The 23331-nt window shown below is 50.3% G+C and overlaps 1 protein-coding gene across 2 annotated transcripts in view; it reads left to right on the top strand.

Annotated features, from left to right (window-relative positions):
• The first annotated feature begins 3802 nt into the window (after positions 1–3802).
• WSCD2 (WSC domain containing 2) overlaps positions 3803–23331 on the top strand; it is a 122984-nt gene continuing 103455 nt past the window's right edge. The window contains exon 1 of one of the 2 annotated variants that reach the window (XM_036903967.2): positions 3803–3936. The gene's annotated coding sequence lies outside the window, so the exon portion shown is untranslated. Of the gene's footprint in view, positions 3937–5963; positions 5987–23331 lie in introns of those variants that run through there. The other variant, XM_057492604.1, reaches the window with a different exon arrangement.

Raw genomic sequence — 23331 nt, 5'->3', positions numbered from 1 at the left:
TTCTGAGCTGAAATGGAAGGTGTGGAGACAGGATGAGGTTCCTCTCAGAAACCCGAAACACGAGTGATGGCAGGATAAGCAGCGAGCAGAGAAAGTCCTTGGCGAACGTGAGTTTGTCCAGTGGTTGAGTCTAAAGGAAGCCGACTACCTTCCTTCCTACCAAAATTGACCATGTGTAGGTTTTAGACAAAAATCCTACCACTTTACTACTTACATTTTACAGCTAATCATAATCTCTTAGTTTCAAAGGCCAGCAATGGGGCTAACCAGTGTTTGTGGAGAGCCTGGCAACTCCAAACATTAGGCAAGGAGAGAAAAAGATGCAGCCAGCCCCCACACACTGGGTGCACATGCTTTGTGACAAAGGTGGCCCCAGAGAGCAGTGATGGAAAGTTCTTTCAATAAATGGTTCTGGGTCAACTGGATATCCACGTGGGGAGGACAGACTTGTCTCCAGAGATTTGACTTTAACAGGTACAAGATGCCACCATGCCCTGCTCTTACATGCTTATATGATGATGACAGTAATGATTACAACATCACTGTTACATTTGCACAGATTTTGCCACTCTCAAGGGACTTTCCAATCTATAATTTTCCCAGCAACACTACAAAGCAGGCAGGTGTCTTGCCAATGGATTTCAGCCCTGGGCAAGTTCACTATGGATTCAATGTGACCAAAGAAATTGACAGCAAAATGTTCTTGGTGTGAAAGGGTTATACCCAACTTTATTTCCAGGTGGCAGGTCAGTCACTAGAATCCCATTCACTCAGAGTGAGTCTGCATGCAGCAAGCCAGTCTCTGCTTCTGGGCCTCTCTGCCTGCACAGCCATCCCCTGGGCCTCTCTGCACAGTCATCTTGCACAGCCGTCCTCTGGGCCTCTGTCCTTGGCGCTGCCACCACTCCAGCCTCTGCTCTGCTCTCCTGCAGCCTTGCAGCCCTGTCACTGTCTCGTGCCCAGAGCACCGGGCAGAGCTCTTTATATAGAGTCAACAGCCATGTATTGCCCGCAGGTGTGCAGTGAGCTAGTCAACCAGGGCCAGGTGAGAATCCTGGCCACAGGAACTCTCATTTTATCCACACAGGTAAGACACTGTTAGTCCTTTCATGGATGATGGAGCAGATATGAAGGGTCGAGTGACCAACCCAAGGACACTGGCCTGCACCCCAGCCTCACCTGCTTGATTCCAAGCCTGGGCCTCTCCTTTCCAGGAGGGTCCCAATTCTCATTCCTAAAGGGGATCAGCGTGGGGCAGGGAGAAGTGGTGGAGATGGACTGGGGACAGCTGGAGGTCAGTAGCACCCTCCTCGGCCTCCCACCGACCTCTGGTAGGCTCCTTAGCCAGGTGTCATTCCCCAGGCCTCTCCTCGAAGCGGTCTGTCCCCAGGACAGAGTAAGAGGCTTATGAGTCGGGGCGGGAAGGTGCAGGGTCTGCCACTTGGAGTAGTGCTGGTGACTGGACAGGGGCTAGAGAGCTGGGGTCTAATCCAAGTTCTGCCATGAACTTGCTGGGTGCCCTGGGACAAATCACTTCATCTCTTTGGGCCTCAGTTTCCCCATCTTTGAATGGATTCCTGGTAATACCTATCACCTAAAGTGGTTGATAGGAATCAGTGGGAGCTGAGCCTGTCACTTACTAAGGACTCAACAATTGTTGGCAATCAATATTAATATGATTCGTATTACTTCTCCTTTACTAAAAATCAACAGCTGCCATCAACTGAGCATCTGCTTGTCTTTATTTCGTGTAATCCGCACGACTCCAGGAGGCTGGTGTTCTCTATACCCCCATGTCATACCATGGAACAGAGGCTCTGAGAGGCAGCAGCTGCCCAGGACAGAGCCAGGGTTTAAACCCGTTGCCTGGACCTTTTAGACCCACTTTCTACTACTGCTTCCGTCTCCCTGGGGCTGGCACTCTGGGGATGCCCTGGGGAGTGAGTGAGGTTTGGGGCGGCTTAGATGATATGTGTGACATGGTAGTCACTATACTCCAGGGAAAGTGAATGATTTGGTTTTCCAGGAGGGACACTCGGGATGGGGGTTGGGGGGTGGACAGGGAAATCAGCAGAGCAGGGCTTGCCAAGTGGGGACCAGGTGGTGAGATGCACAACCCCCCCACACCTGGGCTTTCTTTTGGGCCAGGAGGATAACTGCATCGGGTGGTGTTGGAGTAGGGGTCTAACCTGAGCAACAGCCTTCTGAATTGCTCTTGCCAGGCTCTCCGTATCGCCTGATACAGAATCACGTCCATGGGATGATTCCCTTTGTGCCAACTGCTCTGACATGTAGATACAGAAAAAAGATTGTAAGGAATCACCACATCAAGATGTTCATAATCATTACCTCTGGGTGGTGGGAATAGGGTTGATTTGCTTTTTTTTCATAGTTTCCAGTATTTTCTGAAATATCTACATTAGATAAGAATTAATATTATAATTGGGAAAACAGTGTGCTTTAATCAAAGAAAAGCAGATCTACGAAGACTAGTCTACTAATGGCTACTTTAGAGCTTCTCCTTGAGCCCCAAGCTTAACAGATACCTGTTCTAGAATCAGAAAGTCCAGGGTACAGATCCCAGTTCTGCTACTTTCTACCTGTGCTAACCTGCTTGACCCTCATAACCTCTCTGGGCCCCAGTTCTCTGATGTGAGAGATGGATGGAAACAGCTGCCTCCTAGGGTTGTTTCAATGACTTGAGATGATGTGTTTGAAGCACATGGCCAGGTGCCTGGCACTTGAGAGGCTCTCACTCAGTGGCGGCTCCTTTATGAGACGGGCTCCTTTCCCAGAGATTCACTGGAGGCACATTGAAGGTGAGCATTATCTATCATCTTCACTTTAGAGATGAAGATACAGAGGTTCAGAAGGGTGCCGAGACTTATCCAAAGTCACAGAGCTTGGAAGAAATCTTCTGACACAGGCTCGGAGAGGAGAAGTGAACAGTCAGATGTCACACAGCTTAAACCCATTGTTTGTCAAAACAACAAACTAAACACAAAAACCCAGACTGCCCTTTATTGGGCGTTTACTATTTGTGAGGCATGTGCTAAGCCTCGTGCACAGCAGCAGCTGCAGCAAATACCGTGCCATTTATCGTGAGTGCTTATGCAATACCCGCAGCTGGGCACTTCGCGCAATTGGCTCAGTTTGGTCTCGGAATAACCCTAGGATGTGGGTGTGTAGAGCCCGTTTTACAGACGAGAAAATTGAGGCTCGGAAGCTGCCGCCCAGGCCCGAGCTCCGCTGCAGGCCCGTCACGGTCTGCCCGGCTCCCCGGGAGGCTGCGGGAGGGCCGGGCGGCATGCAAGGAGTTAAGCGGTAGGCAGTGCTGTGGCTCCGTGGAGGAGCGCGCCGGGTTGAGGCGTGCTGCTGCTGGCGGCGGCGGCGGCGCGGGGAGCTGGGGCTGGAGTCGTGCAGCCCGGGGGAGCGAGCGGGGCGGCGGGGGAGGTGGCCGGAGCCCCGCACCCGCCGGCAGCCCGGGGCGGGTGCCTGCGCGGGGCCTCGCCGCGCCACGGGGCACCCGCAGTGCCGCCAGCCCGCTCGCGCGCCAGGCTCGCCGGAGCCCGGCTTTCACTTCTCGCCTCCGTCCGCCTCCCCAGCTCGCCGGCTGGCGTCGCCACCGCCTCCTCGTCCCCGGCCACCGCTGTCGCCGCTGCTGCAATCCAGGACGCACGCTCTCCCACTTTCCCGCTGGAGGCGCGGAGGATGTTCCTTGCACCAGCCCGGGAGAAATAGCCCCCGCGTACGGCTGGAGGAGCCTTGGCGACGAGGAAGGAAATCCGGACTCGGCTTTCCTTGAAGCCACTGCAGCAGCTGGCAGCTGGGAAGGTGCCCACTGAGCGGGCGCGTCGAGCGGGACGCGGGAGTCGCAGAGACCCCGGGCGCCTGCTAGGCTCCGCTGGCAGTTTGCAAGTGGCGGAGACCCCTCAGGTAAGGGCTGGGGGATCTGGAGCGGGGGTGAGGGCTCTGCAAGGAAGCGGGGCGCCGAGCTGGTGCAAAACGATTCCTGCCCCCATCTGAGCTTCCAGTTCCTGCCGCTTCCCCACAGGCTGGGGGTTCAGTGCTCAGAGCCCCGTAAGTAAAGAACCCAGTGACAGCCCAGCTTTGGGTAAATGACAAACTTTCTCTCCTCTGGCAAGGGTGGGACATTCTGACTCATCCAGGCGTCTTTCCCCTGGACATCCCCGTGGGCCCTCAAAGTCAAGCACTCGATGGCTTCTCAGGCTGTGCTGTGCCAGGGGGAGGGCAGTGGGCACCTTTAATTTGACTCCTGATTCACCCCCTTCTCGGCCAGTTCAGAGTTCTGAGGGAGGAGCTGGTCATATTTTCAAGTGGGCTTTACAAGGTGCCTGTTGGGGGTGATACTTTGGTGAAGAAGGTTCCACGGTGTTGGGAGCCAGCATCCAAGGCTGCCCAGGTGGTGGGCTTTGTGTCCAGGGCTTTGCAGCCTTGCTTATGTGCATTCGGGTGTGTGTGTGTGTGTGTGTGTGTGTGTACACTGGGGACAGGGGGACTCACTCAGCCAGATGGCCTCCATCTAAGCCTTTCCAGCAGCCTCCGTGTCATCATGGGAGCCGACTCCCCTCCTTGGCAGAGCCACTAGGAGAGGCAGGGCTCACCTCCTATTACCTGCAGCTCCTTAGATGAGCAAAAGATTTGGGGGAAGTTTCCTGGGCCACTCAGTGAGACCGTTCAGGTTAGAGCCTGGGGCGGTACATACTCTGTCAGAGAAGGGGCTGGAATGCACAGCTGGATAGGGGCTCCTGGCATTTTCACCCCTAGCTTTAGGGATGTGCATGGGTCCCCCACTCTCCAGGCCCTTAGAGGCCCTGCCCAGCCCAGCACATAGCTCATGAGTTTGGCCAGATATTTTTCCAGCTAATGAAAAGCGTGCTCCAAAAAGGCCACCTGGTCTCTGAGGATCATTTTTGAGCCACCCCTGTGGTCACAGCCTCCTAGGTGGCCTCGTGCCTCCTTGCTGGGGTTCCAGCCTATGTCTGGGGTCATCTGGATGGACTGGTTGGTCAGTGGAGCAGGCTGTGGAGGTGCTCCTGGCCATGGCCTGAAGGTTGGAAATGTTCCTCTGATCCCATAGTCACCCACTCGGGCTGAGTGCCTGCCTCTGGGGAATAGCATTGCCGTGTGGTTCTTGGACAGTTCTTGAGACATGAGGTGAGAGCCTAGGGGCCTCTTGCCCTTGCTTGGGCTTCTGACCTGGGGCCAGGCTAGGAGCTGCATCCCTAAGTTGCTGAGACCCAGGGGTTCGTCCAGGGTGTCAGAGGCCAGTGCTTGATGTCCTGGGAAAACCTCATCTCTGGGTCAGGAAGTTGAGCTTCAAATCTGCTCATGATTTGCTGTGTGACTTTGGACAACTCGCTAGACTTCTCTGGGCCCCAGTTGCTGCTTCTGCAAAATGAAGAGATTTCATGTATCCTCAGATGTTCCATTTCAGACACTCTATGGCCCTGAGTGATTGTCACAGATGAGATTTTTTAAATCCCAGGAGGTGATGTAATTTTGTGTTGGAAGAGACCTAGGACTCAGATGCATCTGAGTTTGACCAGTCATGTCACCCTTCAAACCTCCCTCCTGCCACTGGAAGATGGGGAGTTCACAGTTCCTCCTTTAGAAGGGTGTTGGGGGCACTAAGGTGGTGCATGGAAAGCACATAGTGTAGAGTCATGAAAACTGGAGCTCCATGGACAGAGCAGCAGGGCTGCCTGTTGTGGGGTCTCGTGCATGGGCATGTGGGTGCAGTTTACCCCGGGAAGACTGGCCCATCCCGCCTGAGCCCCAGGTGATCCTTGACTGGGGGCAGGGCCCTTGTTCTCTCCAATCACCTGACACCTGCAGTCCCCGCCCCCGTGCTGCTTCCTCATAAAAGCCCTGCTGGACCACAGCTCTTGGAAAGGAACCCAGGGTGGTCAGGGAGGGCTGGATGCACCCAGTGGCTGAGTCGCCATGACAACAGAAGGTGGAGGTAGGCTGTCTCCATGGCTTCAACTTTGCAGCTGTGTAAGGACCCAGGGCAGAGATCAGTGTGTCTGGGTATTGGGCACCCAGTCTGCTGAAGCCATCTGAGCAGACGAGGATCTGTTCCTGCAGGAACAGCCACGCTAGGGAAGGTGCAGAGCATGTGGGGGGGGGGGAGGGGAGGAGGGTGGCTGAGACTGTAGGGGAAGACATTAAATTGGTTAGTCTTATTTCTTTTTGAGTAGTTCTGAAGCTTGGGACATTATGTCCCTCCCCAAACTTGGGTTCCCTTGGATCTATGCTGAACTGCTGGTGGGGAAGACAAGCTTCATTCCGGCTGACATGGAGTGAGTTCATGGGCATGAAGCACAGGGACTAGGGCAGGGATGGCTCTGCCATGTGCCAGCTCAGCCCATGGACTTGACTTTGAGACTCAGAAAATGAACAGTTTGCTTTCCTTTTAGAGTAGGAGGTGGTTGTGTGTGTGGACGCATGTGTGTGAGGGTGTGTATTCTCATGTAGGTTTGTGTACATGTGCTCATGTGAGTATGATTTACATAAAAAGCTTAAATGTGTGGGCACACATATGAATAGTGTCAATGTAAGTACTTGTGAGATTTCATGCCCATGCATTTAAATGGAGTGTATGTGTGTGCATGCCTGCAAGGAAATGTGTGCTGTGTGAGCCAGAGTGAGTGTGGATATGTGTGTGTACTTGTGAGCACTCAGCAGCTGGGTGCGTGTGAGTCAGATGGATGTCTGTGAGCAGGCAGGAGTGTCGAGGCCCACCTGCACCCATGTGTTCTGACGGTCTGTGTGGTCATACCTGTCTTTGAGCTGTGCAGCTGTGCCTGGCTATGCTCTAGTAGCTGAATGAACTGCCTGTGCATGTCCGTGTGGGCACTTATGAGTGCCTGCAGTGTGTGTAGGTATACACGTGTGTGTGAACTTGTGGTATGCACTTACAGGCATATCTGTCTACATGTTTTTCATGGTACCTTTGTGTCTGTGTGCATCTGTGTGTATAGCTTGTACACCTGCTAGTCTCTGTACATGTGTGCACCTGTTTCTTGTAGTGTAACGTCTGTGAGTATCTCTGGGTAAATAGGTGGGGGTTTCTGAACATGTGTGTATGTGAGCGTTAGATGGTATATTTGTTGCATCTCTGTGTATATGTGTGTTTCTGTGAGTATATACCTGTGCATATTGCAGCATAAACTTTTTGTGTTTTACATGTCCACATGTTTCACATTGTACCTGTGTGTAGCATTGCACACTTGATTATGTGTGTGTGTGTGTGTTTCTGAGTACTGGTGTGTGTTGGTTGCAGTATACATTTGAGTGTGTCTCCACATGCACGTGAGTGTCTCTGAATGTGTTTTGGGGTATTGTGGTGTAACTTTAGTGCTCATCACCTGTGTATGAGTGAGCTGCTCGGTGTGTGTATCTGGGGTGTTGCGTTGCATCTTCTTGCATTGTCTCCTGGTGTCTGAGTGTGTTTCTGAGCATGGTTGCCTCTCTGTAGGGTGGTGCAACTTTTGTGCATGTCTGGTATTAGTGCCTGTGTGTGTTGCTGAGCATGCACTTCTCTGGTGGGGGTGGTGTCTGAGTGTCCACAGGGTAAGGGTGTAAAGTTTGGTGTGTGTGTGTGTAAACACTGCCGAGAGCTTCCAAACAGAAAACATCTCTGAACCTTTGAAACTACTCTTCGCCCTGCTCTTCAGGTCTGAACTGTGTTCTGTATGTTGACCCAGCAGTCGGTGCCGGCTCTGAGCGGGTTGTCATGATTTCACATGCTCATTTTTCCAAGTGCCTTTGCTCTGAAGCCTTGGGTATTTCCCTGCCCCCGGCTCCTTCTGCCCCCAGGACACCCCAGGTTTCTCTCACCAGAAGCCTGCACTTAAGGCAGTTATCAAGCTAGCTCACAGATGTTAAGAGCACAGGTATACTTTTAGGCAGAAGGTCTGAAAATAGGCAGCCCAGGATGTACTGAACATCTCAACAGCCATGTTTCTAATTAGGAGTAACTTGTTTTCCTTAAATAAACAAATCAAGTGAGAAGACAAATTGCCCGAGATTAATGGCTCCCCGGAGCAGGCCCAGATGTTGGGAAGATGGGGACGGGGTCCTCACTGATTCCAAGTGTCACCACTTGGAGGCTCTTCCCAATTTTGACCAAGAGCTGATGAGGAAGCTGGTGGGGAGGGCAGGACAGGGCAGGCAGGGCCAGTGTGGGTCCATTTTCAAGGTCTGGCTGGTATTTGGATGTTGGAATAGAGGCGCCGCTGGACCCGATGCCTCCTCCCCCCTGTAGCTATGCTCTTAGTTGTGCAACTTTGCCATCCTCGCCCAGGGGCAGCAGGTGGCTCCTCACTTTGGGTTTGGTCACATGTCGTGCTTTGGCCATTGGAGGAGGTGGAAATAACTGTGCGTCCATTCCAAGCTCAGGTCTCAGACGACCTTGCATGTTTCTGCCCTGGCTGGGAGAAGAGTCCCCTGCAGGGTGGCTGCTCTCCCCTCAGCCTGGCCACAGACTGAACACATATCCTCCCTGTGCCCAAACCTCAGGGACAAGCCTCGCTCAGTCAAGCTCCGGCTGGCCACAAACAGGCTAGCTGACTAAAGGCTCCCCGTTGTGTCACTGGGCTTTGGGGATTGCTTGTTATGCACCATTATTGTGGGGATAGCCAACTGATGCAGTTGCCAGCAGTCTGTATTTCCTTCTCCGGTGTGACCCCTGCTACTCATTCAGAGCCGCATGACAAACACCTGTACTTCTCAGGACGGCTAGCCCTCTTCCTACCTTGCTTTCTGCTCATCTCAACATCTACAGGAATAATAATAATAACAACAACAACAACAACAATAATGTTTACAAAATGTTTACCAGATACCACCCACCATGCCAGGGGCTTTATATATATCACGTTATTCACAATAACCCTTGGAGGTAGTTTCTGTTAGGATTGTCTTCTGTTACTTGTGAGGCTCAGAGCGGTGAACTGGCTTGCTCCAGTCACACAGCCCAGAAGAGGCATACCTGGGATTTGCACCCAGATCAATTGATGACAGAGACCTTGTTTTTAACCATGATGTCATATTGCCTTCCCAGTGCCAGTGGGCCTGTTTGATGTAATGATGTCGTAGCATACATGTGGTATTTTCCTCTGAACTCACCTGCAGGTTGGATAAACAGGAATGAATCATGTCACAGAAGTGGGAAGTAAGTGTCTGTTGGGATGTGGGGACATTTGCTCATTCACTTAGTTACATATTCATTCAGCATCAGTGTTTGCTGATAATAAGCATTTGCTGAGAATCTTCTAAGTGTCATACTCTCTACCTGGCAATGAAGAGACAGAGGTGAGGGACCCTCATTTTGTCTGCAAGGAGCTTACAGTCTCGAGAGGAAGCAGGAGAACCTGCGTTCTGGAGGTAGATCAGACTGGAATCCAGCCCAGCCTTGACCCTTCCTGGGAGCAGGCTCACCCCCCTGGGTTGTTGGACGATGAAATGTCGCATTGATAAAGCCCTTCACGCAGTGGAAATCACAGTAAACAGTAGCCCTTCTTCCTCCTATGCTTTTCCCCTCTTCCTCCCCTTCTGGAGGAGGCAGTTCAGTGTCACAGCCAGAGTAGTCCTGAGGTGGGAGAAACCAGGGGTCAGGGGATCCCAGATAGAGTGACATCCATCTTGCTTTTTCTGAAACAAAGGGTTCTCAGGATGTAAGATTTAGTGCTAAAATTGGAAGGGTCCTACACAAACCAGAGAAAGTACCTAGATCCAGAGGAGGTGTCGGACCCAGCTTGGAGTGATTGAAGATTAGCAAGGACAGGGCTTGGTAAACTGTGGCCCATAGGCCAGATCTGGCCCACTGCCTGTTTTTGTAAATAAAGTTTTATTGGGACAGAGTCACACACATTAATTTACATATCATCTTTGGCTACAACTGCCAAGTTGAGTAGTTGTGACAGAGTCCATATGGCTTGGAAAGCCTAAAATATTCACTATCTGATCCTTTACAGAAAAATTTGCTGACCCCTGAGCTAAAAAGCCCAGCCAGGGTCCTGGGCCTTGGCCAAGAGAGATAAGGCAAGAATTCAGTGCACGTGGTTCAGTCACTGTGATCCGATGATGTGGGGGGCTTAATCCATCCACAGAGCAGGGACACCAGAGACTTTGTGAGCTGGGGGACTTCTTAGATGGGGGGATGCAGACCCAGAGAAGGGAAGATGCATCCTGAGGCCACCCAGCCAGTGGGAAGCAGGTGACTGAGGTCTTAATGCCTGGAAGTCTGGGAGGGCAGCTGTGCCCTCTCCCAGCCCCTGCTCCAGCAGATGCATCCTGGAGTGCCGGGCGGCAGGAGGGCCTGGCCCAGGATACTTCCCACAGCTGGACGTTCAAGCTTCTAGCTCAGCTTCTAAGTGTCACAGTGTTTGCTGATCCCTTTAAATTCTCTGTGTTGTCCTAAGACTGCAAAGAGAAGAGCGCCTGACGGGAAGTGAAGAGATCTGGGTCCCTGTGATGCCACCTGTTGATTTTGATAGAGAAAACCTTACAAGGACAGCATTTACGAGGACAGCAGTCTAGCCCAGGTGGCTCCCCTCTGTCTCCCCCTCCTCGACAGGAACAACAACCCTCCCTTAACTTCCCCCACCCCTTCACTCCCGGCTCTGCCAGGCACTCACGCCCTAAACCCCCTCCCCCTTGCTTGCTCACTTGCTGTGCACGTAGGAACATTACAGATACAGAAGCACAAAGATATACATTGCTCCCTTTGCCTTTGTTCGGGGCTCAGACTTTTGGGAGATGACTCCCCTCTGAGCCCGCCGGTGTAAAATAAACATCAACACTCCAAGACCTCCGAGTGCCGCTTGGTTCTTCTGTCAGTGATCCAGTGCAGGTTTTTTCAGTATTTCCCATAACAATTTAGTGGCCTTGGACAAGTCACTTCCTTTCCTGGGGCCTCTGTTTTCCCATCTGTAGAATGGGAGAGGAATTATATGTACTTGCTAAAGACTTTTCCAGTCCGGCCTTGTATGGTCCCATTTTCTTCTCTGATTGAATTAGCCCCAAAGCCTTAACATATGTTGGCCTCTGCTCCGGAGGGGTCTTGCAGGACCCTACCCACTGATGGCTCCTGATGATGATAATGACGTTGATGGGTGTCATCACCATTGTCATTATCATGGCTTCTGTTCGTAGGGTGATGACAGACATTGTGATCAGAGCTTCCCTTCCATTCGCTCACTGAGTCCTTATCACTGTCCTGTGAATTAAGAGACTCTGGTCTCCACTTTACAGGGGAGGACACTGAGGCTCAGAGAGGTTCATTCACTTGTCCGGGGTCCCACAGCCAGCGAGTGGCAGAGCTGGGATTTGAGCCAGGTCTCTCTGACCCCAAAACCGGTGTGCTCAGCCACCCCTCCTCCCGCCTCCCCTTGCTGCGGAGGCTCCACTGTCTCTCCCAGGTGGAGGTGATGCACTGTGCCAGGAACCCCTCGGAGGAAGGTTTCCTTTCCTTCCCTCTCATTTATTAATGTGCAAGTGACATGATCCAGACCTGGGTCCGTCCTTACAGGCGTGATGAAGGCAAACATGGGTCTGTCGGCCATGCTACAGTCTGGGTGGCGTGCCCGACTTGGGGAGCTGCTGGAGGGTGCCCTCTGGGACAGTGAATGGTGAACAACTCAAGTGGGGCTGGGCTACCAGGGCTGTGTGCACCGGGCTCTGGCTTTGCAGGTTCAAGGAAAATCCCTGGCCCCCCACATGACCTTTGCCATGAGGAACTATAAGGAGGTGGCCTGGGCTCTTTGCAGTTTGAATGCCTGCCTTGTGAGACCAGGAGAAAGTCCAGAATCTCTGGAACCATCAGACCTTCCTTTTCACAAAGCTCTTAAGTGTTTCACCGTAATAACTGCAAGCCGTTTGTACAAAAGGCCAAAAAAGAAAGTGGTCCCATTTAATTGCCTTGGTATCCATATCAGGAAAGAGCCATCGTTTCTTCACTCAGAGCCTGTTTACTCTTACTTTGCCTGCCATTCTGAAGCACTCAGTGATCTGCTTTCTCGGCCTGTAGAGGGTGCAAATCAGAAAGAAGTGTGTAGGATGTTAGAAAAAGCACTTGGAGCAGCCAGGAGCAACAGCCGACAGTCTGAGAACAGGGCCCGGATGGAGAGATATTGAACATAAGAAGAATGAAAACAAAAAGTAACAGCTGGGGAGAATTTAGTATAGAGGTCAAATGACCCCCTCATCTCTGTAGTTTGTGTTCATCTAAATATTATAGAACAATGTAGCCAATTATGGACCAAGGTAACACAGTGAGCTGTACTGTAAAACAGCAAAGATGGTCCTGCCCTCCCGATAGCCCTACGAAGCAGTTAAACCCCATTCAGCAGGCAGGGCGAAGGGCAAGGGATAATTTCATCGGATGAAGTGTTTCAGTGCCATGGCTAAGTGTTTCTGTGCATGACGCCTCGGTGCTCTGAAAATTCACTTAGGTGGAACTCTTCATTTTTCACAGTTTTGAGTAAATGACATCTTCCTGCCCCTAGAAAAGTTTCTGGCACATGGTAGGGACTTAAGAAATAAACATTCTTTGAAGTCAGGCAAATCTGAGTTCAGATGCTGGCCATGTAACAACCGCCAGTGGTTCAATCTCTGGCCTCAGTGTCCTCATCTGACAAACCACAGCTGCAAATGAGACGCCACTGCTGGGCGTCTGGCTCACAACATTTGCTTCCATCTTCTGTATCTGACAAGGGAGGCAGTCACCTGCAGAAACGAGGCTACAGAGAGCTCTAAGAAGTGGGGCTCTGACTGTCCGATGGCTTGCATGCAGGAAGGCCCACCACCGGGACAGGGCATTGGGGTCCAGCTGGGTCAAGAGCCAGCCTGCTGTAGATGCCACAGCTGCAGAGAAGCATAGCAGGGACCCCATACAGGTTCAGTAGCTGGACCAGAACAGTAGTAGCCCATCTCACTCTGGTTTGATTCAGGAGTGCAGCACTGCGATCATGGTCTTGGGAGTTGAATGGGCTCGTGTTCACCTCTCAGCTTTGTCACTTACAGGCTGAGTGATCTTCAGCGAGCTGCTTGAGCTCCCTGTGCCTCTTTTTCCCCATCTGTAAAATGGGAATGATAATGCCCACCATAAAGGGTTGCGACAAGGATTCAATGAGATAATGCCCGATGGATACTAAGCACGCAACGATGATCATCTGTGCCAGAAGGGAAGTGATTTTCTCAAGTGGGCACAACTTAGATTCCTCCTAGTACTGAAGTATCCGTGGGCTTCTGTTCATACCAGGGGGGAGATGAAGCTGCCAATTTCTGCATCTTCCTCAAACCAGCTGGGGCATCTGCAGTAACTTTTCTCTTTGAACTTGAGCTTCCTCTTCCATTCAAAAGCATATTCATATATCCAACACCCCTTTCTTGGTGCCTGCTTCACACCGGAGCCTCCAGTTTCTTTGCTGGGCCCTGGAAGGTGACTCCAACTGGGTGGGGCTGGGTGGAGATGCCCTCTAGGAAGATGGAGGAGGCACCTGGATACCTGCCTCAGGAGGGAAAAACCTGCTTCACATTCAGGGCTGTGTCCCTGCAACCGGGACAGGATGGGCACATAGTAGGTGCTCAGTCAGTGTTTGTGGAGTGAATGAATGAATGAATGAGTGTTCTACACCTGGCACCATCAGGCAGGCAGGTCCTACTTATATCTGAGCCCCACAGTTCTTGGGTCTTAGGCTAAAGACAGTATCCTCAGTTTACCACCTTAGGAAATAACATAAGGAAGGCATGTGCCTCAGTTTGCTCATCTGTAAAATGGGGGTGATAATAATAGTGCCTTCTTCTGGGGTTGCTCTGAATATTTAGTAACTAAATCCAGCCAGTCAGCCTTCTTGCCCACCCCCTGGACTTGCCAGAGGTCACACAGAGTTGGTGGCAGAGCTGGGACTAGGGAGGACCTGGCCTTCTACATCCTGATCCGTGACAGGTCCCACGGCCCCTTACATCTCATGCTGGTTTCCCTTATGAGTGTGTTCGCTTCCTATTGCTGCTCTAACAAATGACTACAAACTCAGGGAAAAAAACAGTACAAATTTATTACCTCAATAGTTCTGGAGATCAGAAGTCTATAATGGTCATCAGGTTGCATTCCTGCTGGAGGCTTTTGGAGAGAATCCATTTCTGGGCCTCTTTTGTCACCTGGAGGTCGCCCACACACCTCGGCTCCCAGCCCCCGCATCCCTTTGACCTCTGCTGCTGTCATCACATCTTCACTCCTGACTTGGATCTGCTGCTCTTTCTCTTTTTTTTAATAAATACATCAATTTTAAAAAATTTTGCTACCATTAATGTACAGTTACATGAGCAACATTATGGTTACTAGACTCCCCCCATTATCAAGTCCCCCCCCATGTACCCCATTACAGTCACTGTCCATCAGTGTAGCAAGATGCTATAGAGTCACGACTTGTCTTCGTGGTGTTGCACAGCCCTCCCCTGCCCCCCCACATTATGTGTGCTGATTGTAATGCCCCTTTTCCCCCCTTATCCCTCCCTCTCCATCCTGCCTCTTTCTTATAAGGACCCTGTGATGACAGTGGACCCATGCAGATGATCCAAGATAATTTTCTCATGTCAACATCCTTAGCTTAATGATATCTGCTGTCCCTTTTACCATAGCAAGTGACGGATTCACAGGTTCCAGGAATTAGGACAGGGACATCTCTGGGGACTGAATTATTTGGCTACCCACAGGGAATAAGCGAACAAACCACTGCACTTCATTCACTCAACACATACTTACTGCATGTGTACTGTGCACCAGGCCTGTTTATTTACTGAGCACCTACTGTGTACTGAGGTCTCACTAGGCTCTGGGAGTGGAGCATTGGACAGGGAGCATTGAAGCCCTGTTTTGGGGGGCAATTTGGGGAATGGGTGTTAGAACAAGAAATGATAAATGAATAAATGAGCAGCATAAATTTAGATAGTGGTGAGGGCTGTGAGGAAGCTACAGTAGTCTGACGGAGGTACGATCTCCCGACAGCCCCTGCTGGGGTCCACCGTGTTCGGAAGCCTTCTCTGGGTTTCCAGAAGCAGCTCCTGGCCAGTAGGTGGTAATGGCTCTCCTGTTTCTGGCCCTCAGGTGCTGCACCAGCCCTGGTGGCTTCCCACCCCCTCCCCCTGACTCAAAACACTCCTTGGTCACCCAGTTGGGGTGACCCATCTATTGCCTGTTGGTCCCTGACTTACTATGATACAAGTGCTTATTACATGCTAAGAAGTGTGATCTGCCCATTTTGTCTTTTCATTCATTGGTCCTTACAACACCTCAGGTATAGTATCTGAGGAAGACGCTATGTTGCCACCATTCTCCACTTAAGGGTTCAAGGTGTATTCATAGCAGCACTATTCACAGCAGCTGAAATGGGGAAGCAACCCAGCCATCCCTGAAGGGATGGTGAATGGACAAACAAGGGTGGTCTGTGCACACAATGGAATAGCATTCAGCCTTAAAAAAGGAAGGGAATTCTGACACATGTAACAACATAAAGGAACCTTGAGGGCCTTTTGCTGAGCGAAACAAGTCAGTCACAGAAAGATAAATACCATATGATTCTGCTTATAGGAGGTCCCTAGAGTAATCAATTTCATGGAGACTGAAAGTCAAATAGAGGTTGGCAGGGGCTGGGAGAGGGGGATGGGGAGTTAGTGTTTAATGGGTGCAGAGTTTCACTTGGGGGAGATGAGAAAGTTCTGGAGCTGGATAGTGGTGATAGTTACACAATAGTGTGAATTAACTTAATGCCACTGCATTGTATGCTTAAAAATGGTTACAGTGGTAAGTTTTATGTTATGTATAATTGACCCTTGAACAACATGGGTTTGAATGGCATGGGTCCACTTATATGTGGATGTTTTTCCAATAAATATATTGGAAATTTTGGGGGGAGATTTGCAACAATTTGAAAAGATACTTCCTTTTCTCTAACTCACTATATTGTAAGAATACAGTATATAATACATCTAACACACAAGAGACATATTAATCAGCCACTTAAGTTATTGGTAAAGCCTCTGGTCAACAGGAGACTATTAGTAGTTAAGTTTTTGAGGAGTCAAAAGTTATACCTGGATTTTCAACTGTGTGGGGGTCAGTGCCCCAACCCCTGCATCATTGAAGGGTCAACTGAATATTTTTACCCATAAGTAAATAAATAAAGTTAAAGTCTAGAGAAGCGCAGTAAAGGGACAGAACTGGGACTTAAACCTGTGTCTGACTCTGGTACCCACATGCTGTTCTCCTCACTGTGGTCTCATCCCCAGAGTCATGCACACCCAAAGGTGGATGTGCAAGCTGATTCTGAGACAAGATGGGAGAACCTGGGCTGACACAGCAAAGGGAAGACTCCAGCTGTTGAGAGAATCCATGGCCTGCTGAGACCATGCACACATCCATTGAGGTTCACGCATTTGCTTGTTCAGCAAGATGTCATTCTTCTCATAATTACAATTTAAAGTAACTGCCAGGAAAGAAGGGAAAACTGGGAGTGCGTAAAGTAGGGCAATTGAAAGGAAAGCTGCCTCAAGAAAGAGACAGATGAGCTGGGATCTGAAGGATGAGTGGAATACACCAGTTTAAGAAGGATGGAAGATAGTTAAAACAGCATGTGCAAAGGCCCTGGGGTGGGAAAGACTCACATGAAGCAATGACATAGACATGGAGCTTTGGGGATGGTGAGGCACTGGTACACAATGCAAGTGGACACTCCTCAGGGCCTTATGGGCCCCATATGTGTTTTGCTCTTTATCCTTCCAGCAGCCGGAAGCCTTGCAAAGATTTTAAATACAAAGAGTGAAATGAGTCCATTAAACCCTAGTCACAGCAACAAGAAACTGCACCCCCACGCGAGGTGGGAGCCCATTGAAATCCCAACAAAGAAGAAGCTGAGGGGGCAGTGAGGACTTGAGGAGTTTAGCCTTGTATGCAAAACACAGCTTTCCAGGGGAGAGATGAGCTTTGGAAAAAAGAGTCAACAAATTAGTTCTTTAATCTGCTTCAAGTTGCTAAAATGCCCCTGCCTGCCTTCCATTGTCACCTGATGGCCTGTGGGTTATTTTAACTTTTATTAGAGAATTTTTTTTTTTTAATCAAAGGAGTTTTTTTCCTTTCGGAAAACAAATCCCAGCCATGTTTCGATAAGATAGAATTAAAAATGTCACTGGGGAAATGCCACAGAAAGCTTTGATTTTTCTCCTTATGGCATCAGAACTGATTTAAATAATAATTATATACTTCAGCTAAATGTGGCCTCCCCTCCTCCCTTCCTGGCCTCCCCAACACACCACAACGTACCAGCAGCCCTGCACATATGCTGTTTCTCAAATCCCCAACTCTCAGCTCCTAGAGGCAGAGAGACAGCCCCAAAAGTGATCAAGATTCTACCTGCTTTAGATTTAGGGAAAAATCTTGCTCAGATTCAAGTGCCACCAATTCACAGCTGTGTGGCCTTGGCTAATTTGCTTCAAACCTCTCACCTCCAATTACTCATGTAAAATGGAAATAATAATCATTTTTATATTCATTAGCATTCCTTTGGTTGTGAGAGACAGAAGATCCAACTTAAATGTCATTCCACTTTTATTCTCAGGCGTAAAAGGGAACGTGTTCTCTCATGTAACTAGCATCTGTCATCAGGCGTGGCTGGATCCAGGAGCTCAACAGTGTCACAGCTCACCCACCCTCGGCTCGCTCTCTCCCCCTCCCTCCCAGTCTTTGGACTCTCCTTTTTCCTGTGTGGGCGTCCTTTTCAGGCTGGCTCTGGCCATCTTCTGGGCACAAATGCCCATCAGTAGCTTTCTTTGTGTTGGCTGCAAGCCCAGTTCCAGCAAGTCCTGGAATTGAGCCCTGGGGCCTCCTGGAACCAATCACCGTGGCCAGGGGAATGTGCTATGCTGTTTGATCAGATCGGGGTCATGTGACCAACCCTGGACCCAGTTAACCAAAGAAGGGGAAGTGAATGCTACTCAGACTTAGATGACCTGTCTGGTCCTGAAATGAGATCCGACATGGGAGGGACTGGGCACGGACCTCAGCGTGCAGCGCCCTGACGGGCTGTTGCTACCACTCTGGGACTGATTATCGCGGGGGGTGTTAACACAGGGGGCTCTGCAAGTATTCAGGGCACCGGGAGGCGCACACAACCGGAAGACGCATCCCGGACATCCCACTGACCACTGTGGGCCTTGGCCCTGTCACTTGCCCTCCAGCTTGGGTTGCCCACTGTCTTTACCAAGCCCCCTCATGGGTCACTTAGCCAGCTAAAAGCTGTGATGGCTCAAAGGATACAGGGAGGGGTTGCAAACCCAGACACCCCCTCAGGCTGGCAGATCCCAGGGAGGGAGGGAGAAGAGAGGCAAGGTAATGAACCAGAGGCCAGGTGTCCGTCCGCCAGGGGCCCTCGCTCCCCGTCCCTGCCCACCGTTGTGCTGAGAGAACTGAGCCCTGAGCTACATCTCTCAATTGTTTTTTTTCCAAGGGAGTTACAAGGTTTTATGCAAAATTCACCGGACTGTAAATGTTGACCACCAATCCGGGCAATTAAAAAATACAGGACAGACCAGACAAGCGTGTCTGTGAGCTCAGTCGGACTGGTGTTGTCAGGTCAGGTCTCCCCCGGGACAGGGACGCAGAGCCCGCTCTGTCTGAACTGTGGAGAGCTCATGTTGCAGATGACCTCAGAGGACACACCAGCTGATTGTTCTAGAAACCAGGGTCCTGTGCTGCATGCATCCCTCGGATGGCCACGGGAGGACCTTGTTTCTGAGCTGCACCATTTGTAACAGGCTCTGGGGATGGAATTCAGCGAGAACAGCCGCTTAGAAGCAGTTCACTTTGCTGCCTGAGGTTATTAATGTTCTCTCTGATTTCCTGCTTCACACTATTGATTTGCTGGGATAAAACTCTGCAGAAGCTGAGGAGGTAAATCAGCTGCCATCCCTCCAGGTGAGGGAGGGTTCGATCTTGGCTCTCCCGCTCTGCTGTGTGACTGAGGGCAGGTCACTTATCCTCTCTAAGTCTGTTTTCTCCGCTGCAACATAGGGATCTTGAGAGCTCCTGCCCTGCAGGAGATGTGGGGCATTTGGTAGGTACTCAACAAAGCTTGGCTCCTCCTGTAAAGCTCCAGTCCCAGCAGCCTGATCACTCAGTCTGTGCCAGGCCATTTCTAAGCACAGCCCCTTTTCTACTTGTGGCAGCCCTGAGGCTGGTGGCTTTACCAGCACTGTCCTCTTGTTTACAAATGAGAACCCTGACGGTCTGAGCGGTGAAGGGACCTGCCAAGGTTATACAGCCAGGACGAGGCAGAGCCATCATTTCAACTCCATCCTGCCTGAATCCAGAGGCTCTGCCTGTTGTGAGGGGCCCTATCTTCTAAGGGAATTGGTTGCATTCACACAAACCTATGGGCACCAAGGACCCCTTAGCAGTGGGGTCTAGATCCAGCTCTGCTACTTAACTTGTTGTGTCACCTTGGGAATTTCTTCACCTTTCTGGGATCCCCACCCCACTCCCAGTGTACCTTGGCTGCTTAAACCACTTTGCTTCCTTCCGCCTCAGGGCCTTTGCACATGCTGTGCCATCTGCCCAGCATGCTTCCTTCTCTGCCTCCATCCCTCCTCACCTGGTTAATGCAACTCCTCCTTCAGATCTTGAGTGAAGCACTACCTCTGAGAATTCCTCTGGGGCTCCCCTGGGCCAGGTCAGCTTTTCCCACTGTGAGCTCTCTAAGCTCCATATCATCTCTTTTTATTTTATTGTATTGTATTTTCTACTTTTTAACTTATTTTTATTTCCATATAATCTCTTTAGTCCTTTCAGTATTTGTGATTATAACACTGTATGATGATTTCACTAACCTGCTTCATGGTTTGGGTGGGGTGTGGGGATCAGAGAACCATTTAACTCCCTTCCCATGTTCACACTCCAAGCCTGCCACATGCATACAGCAAAAAGTTGTGGTTACTAACCCAAATTTAGAAGGGGGCCTGAGGACCTTCATAGTACTTGGAAACCTACTTGGCAGTAAAAGGAAAAGAAGGGACATGAACTCAACAGTCCATGCAGGTTTATTGCTAAACCAGGGACCTATCTGATCTGGTGAGCAGAACAAAGAAGGTGTCTCTTACAGGCTAAGAGGCTTTTTTTGGCCAGGTTTTTTGGTAGGCTTTTGAGGGGATGGGTCAGGGGAAAGATGGGCTTGTGGCTTGCTGACATGTCCTCCAGAGAATGCTTGCAGCCTAGACAAGATGAAACCTAGGTCTCTCTGAGATGGCAGGTGGGCTTATTCAAAAAGGTGGTCTGGGCTCTATCAGGCAGTATTTACTAAAGTGCTTGATATAGCCTCTAATCTGCTATTCCTCTTTGAGACCAATAGAAGTAAGGATATATATTCACATATATACAATACATAAATATGTATAAAAGTATATACATACAGTCATATTTACTCATATAGTGAAAAAGACAGAAACTATCCAAATGTCCATTATGGTAGAATTAGACAAGTAAAATGAAATTCCATAGACAAGTAAAATGGAATATTACACAGCAGTGAAAACAAACACATTACAGCTACATGCCATAAAAGGATGGACTGCGCAAAAATAACACCAAGCAAAAAGTCAGACACAAAAGAGTATATCCTATGTAGTTATAGTTATAAAAATCTTGAAATAGAAGCTATAGTGTTTAGGGCCGCCTATACACTTAGGGTGAAACATAAAGAAAAGAGGAAAGAAGTGGCCATAGTGGTCAACATGCTGGTTCCCTCGGGGGGGGGCCCGGCCTTGGGGTGCTGGCCATGTTCTGTGTCTTGACATAGAATGTGGGGGTGTGTTCACTGTTCAGTAATAATTCATCAAATTATACATCTTAGTTTTGTGTTTTCTTCTGTATGTGGGTTATGGGTCCCATGGAAAGATCCCCAGTGTCTCCCTAGATAATTACCTCTGGGGGAACCCCCCAACCCCAGACCAGTCATTTTGGCCTATGCACAGAGAACACCCTCTCCAGCCTGTTTTAAGCCCAGTTGCTCTCTTTGTCTAGAGCAACAGATCGCTTCTGGTGTGGTGTGTGCCCCTCAGCCATGCACGCTTCCCAGGCTTCATATTTACATGTGCAAAATCAACCCGAGCAGCTTTTGCCTTGGCACAGAGACCACTGGGCCAGAGGGACACAATTAGCCCCTTTTTTTAGAATATGATAAGGATGGAGGGTTGATTGCCCTAGAAAAAAGAAAATGCAAAATACAAAAGAAAGAGACAAATAGAACCCTAGAAGTGTTTTCAAGTTTCTAGTTTTGCAGGCTACCCAAAGACAGGGAGATAAGCTGTCCTGGGTGGAGGGTCAGGTGACAGGGCTGGGGCAGGAATAAGAATAGGACATGGGCTCCAAGGTGGGGCAGCTGAGTGCCCTGCCCAGGGCGGGCTGGCCTCTGGGTCCTGGAGAACTAGGACTTTGGACTCTCCCATGGCCCTGACTTCCCCTCCTGTGCAGACAGGAGGGCAGGTTTGGTCCCTGCTCTTGAACCTGGGCCCAGGCTGGAGAGGAGAAGCACCATGGTTTTTATCGGACTTTGGAGCTCAATTCAGGATGGATGGGGTTTGGGGTCCTCGGGCTTTGAGAACTCTGGCTAACAGTTGGATTATTAACTCCTTGGTGATGAGTTTATCCATCCATTAGGAAACATTTCTGAATTCCCACTCACCATTCATTTAACAGTACGAACTGAGCTCCTCCTGGATTAGACCCTCCTAAGCATCAGTCTGCCACATTTGGCTTGCCTGGGGTCTCCCCAGTTTTAGCACTGAAAGTCTAAGCATCCTGGGAACCTCTCAGTCCCAGGCAAAGCTGGACGGCTGGGTCATGGTGAGCTAGACACCTGTGGTGCCTGCTCTCACAGAGCTCACAGCCTGAGGGGGGAGGCGGCAGATCAGTGCTTTGATGGGGGAAAGCCCAGTGGAGGGTGTCCAGGAAGACTTCCTGGAGGAGGTGGCATCTAAATTGAGACCTTCAAAGGAGAAGGGTTAGGCAAGAATGAAAGTGGGGGCAGAAAGGCAGTGGTCCTAATAGGCGAGAGAGGAGCAAGCCTGGCATGCTGTGGCTGTAGGGTGGAGGTGAGCAGGCTTAGGGAGGCGACAAGAGGTCATGTCATGGGAGACCCACTGAGCATTTGGAACCCCTGGGGGTTGGGTTAGAAAAGGGAAATGGAGGTGCCAGATTTCTATTTAAAGTTGCCCTGGGTGCTCCTGGTGTGGAGCATGCCCAGGGACTGGCAGCGGAGGAGGGGTTAAAGTGCACATAAGGAGCCCATCTGGTAGGGATGCTCATACCTTCCAGGTGCTCAGGCCCAAGCCCCGGAGCCGTCTTGACTCCTTTCTTCCTCTCTTCCCCAGATAAGATCTTCCGTAAATCCAACTACTTCTCGCCTCCTCCGTCCCTGTTCCTGGCATCCTGTCCCCTACTCTGCTTTTTCTCCATAGCTCTTATCACCTCTGCTCTCCCATGTGACTGACTGACGGACATTGTTCACTCTCTGCTACTTCCCCCTAGAACAGTGTCTTCCAACCCTGGTGCTGCTGACGTTTCGGGCCAGGTCATTCTCTGCTGTGGGGACTGCCCTGTGCATTGTAAGGTCTTGAGCAGCACCCCCTGGCTGCCACCCACCAGATTTCAGTAGCACCTCCTCCCCAGGTTGTGACAACCAAAAAGAGGGTCTGTGGACACTGGCAAATGTCCCTGGGAGGGGCAGGGGCAACATCGCTCCCTGAAGAGAAGTCCTGCATGGAGGGCAAGTCCCAGGAGGGCTGGGGTGTTTGGGTCATTCTACTGTCCCCCGTGCCCCGCATGTGAAGCCTGGCTCCCAGTGGTCCTCACGGAATGTTTGTTGATTGAATGAATGAATGTGTGTGAGATGGTGGGGGCCTGTGAGGATCGTGTGGAAGGGAAAGGTTTGGGAGATAGTCAAGCGATAGACTCAATCAATGAATAGAGGTAGTCCCATGTAAGGGTGATGATCCCAGGGCTCTTCATTATCCTCTCCAGGACTCAAATTCCTTTCATCCTATGACAGAGGAGGATCAGAGAAGTTAAGTGATGTGAGTAAAAACTCTCACCATAATAGGTGATAGGACCAGGCTTTAGAAACCAAGTTCAGAGTCTTTTCAAGGTTCAGACATCATCATATAATGATGATTGCCTTTTATTGAGCACTTGCTACATGCCAGGCACTGTGCTTTGGACAGATTGCCTCATTAAAGCCATGGACAACATCATGAGAT

The sequence above is a fragment of the Manis pentadactyla genome, chromosome 14 (assembly GCF_030020395.1).
Source record: "Manis pentadactyla isolate mManPen7 chromosome 14, mManPen7.hap1, whole genome shotgun sequence".
NCBI lineage: Eukaryota > Metazoa > Chordata > Mammalia > Pholidota > Manidae > Manis > Manis pentadactyla.
Note: the sequence above shows the minus strand (reverse complement) of the source record. Positions and strands in the feature narration are given on the sequence as shown.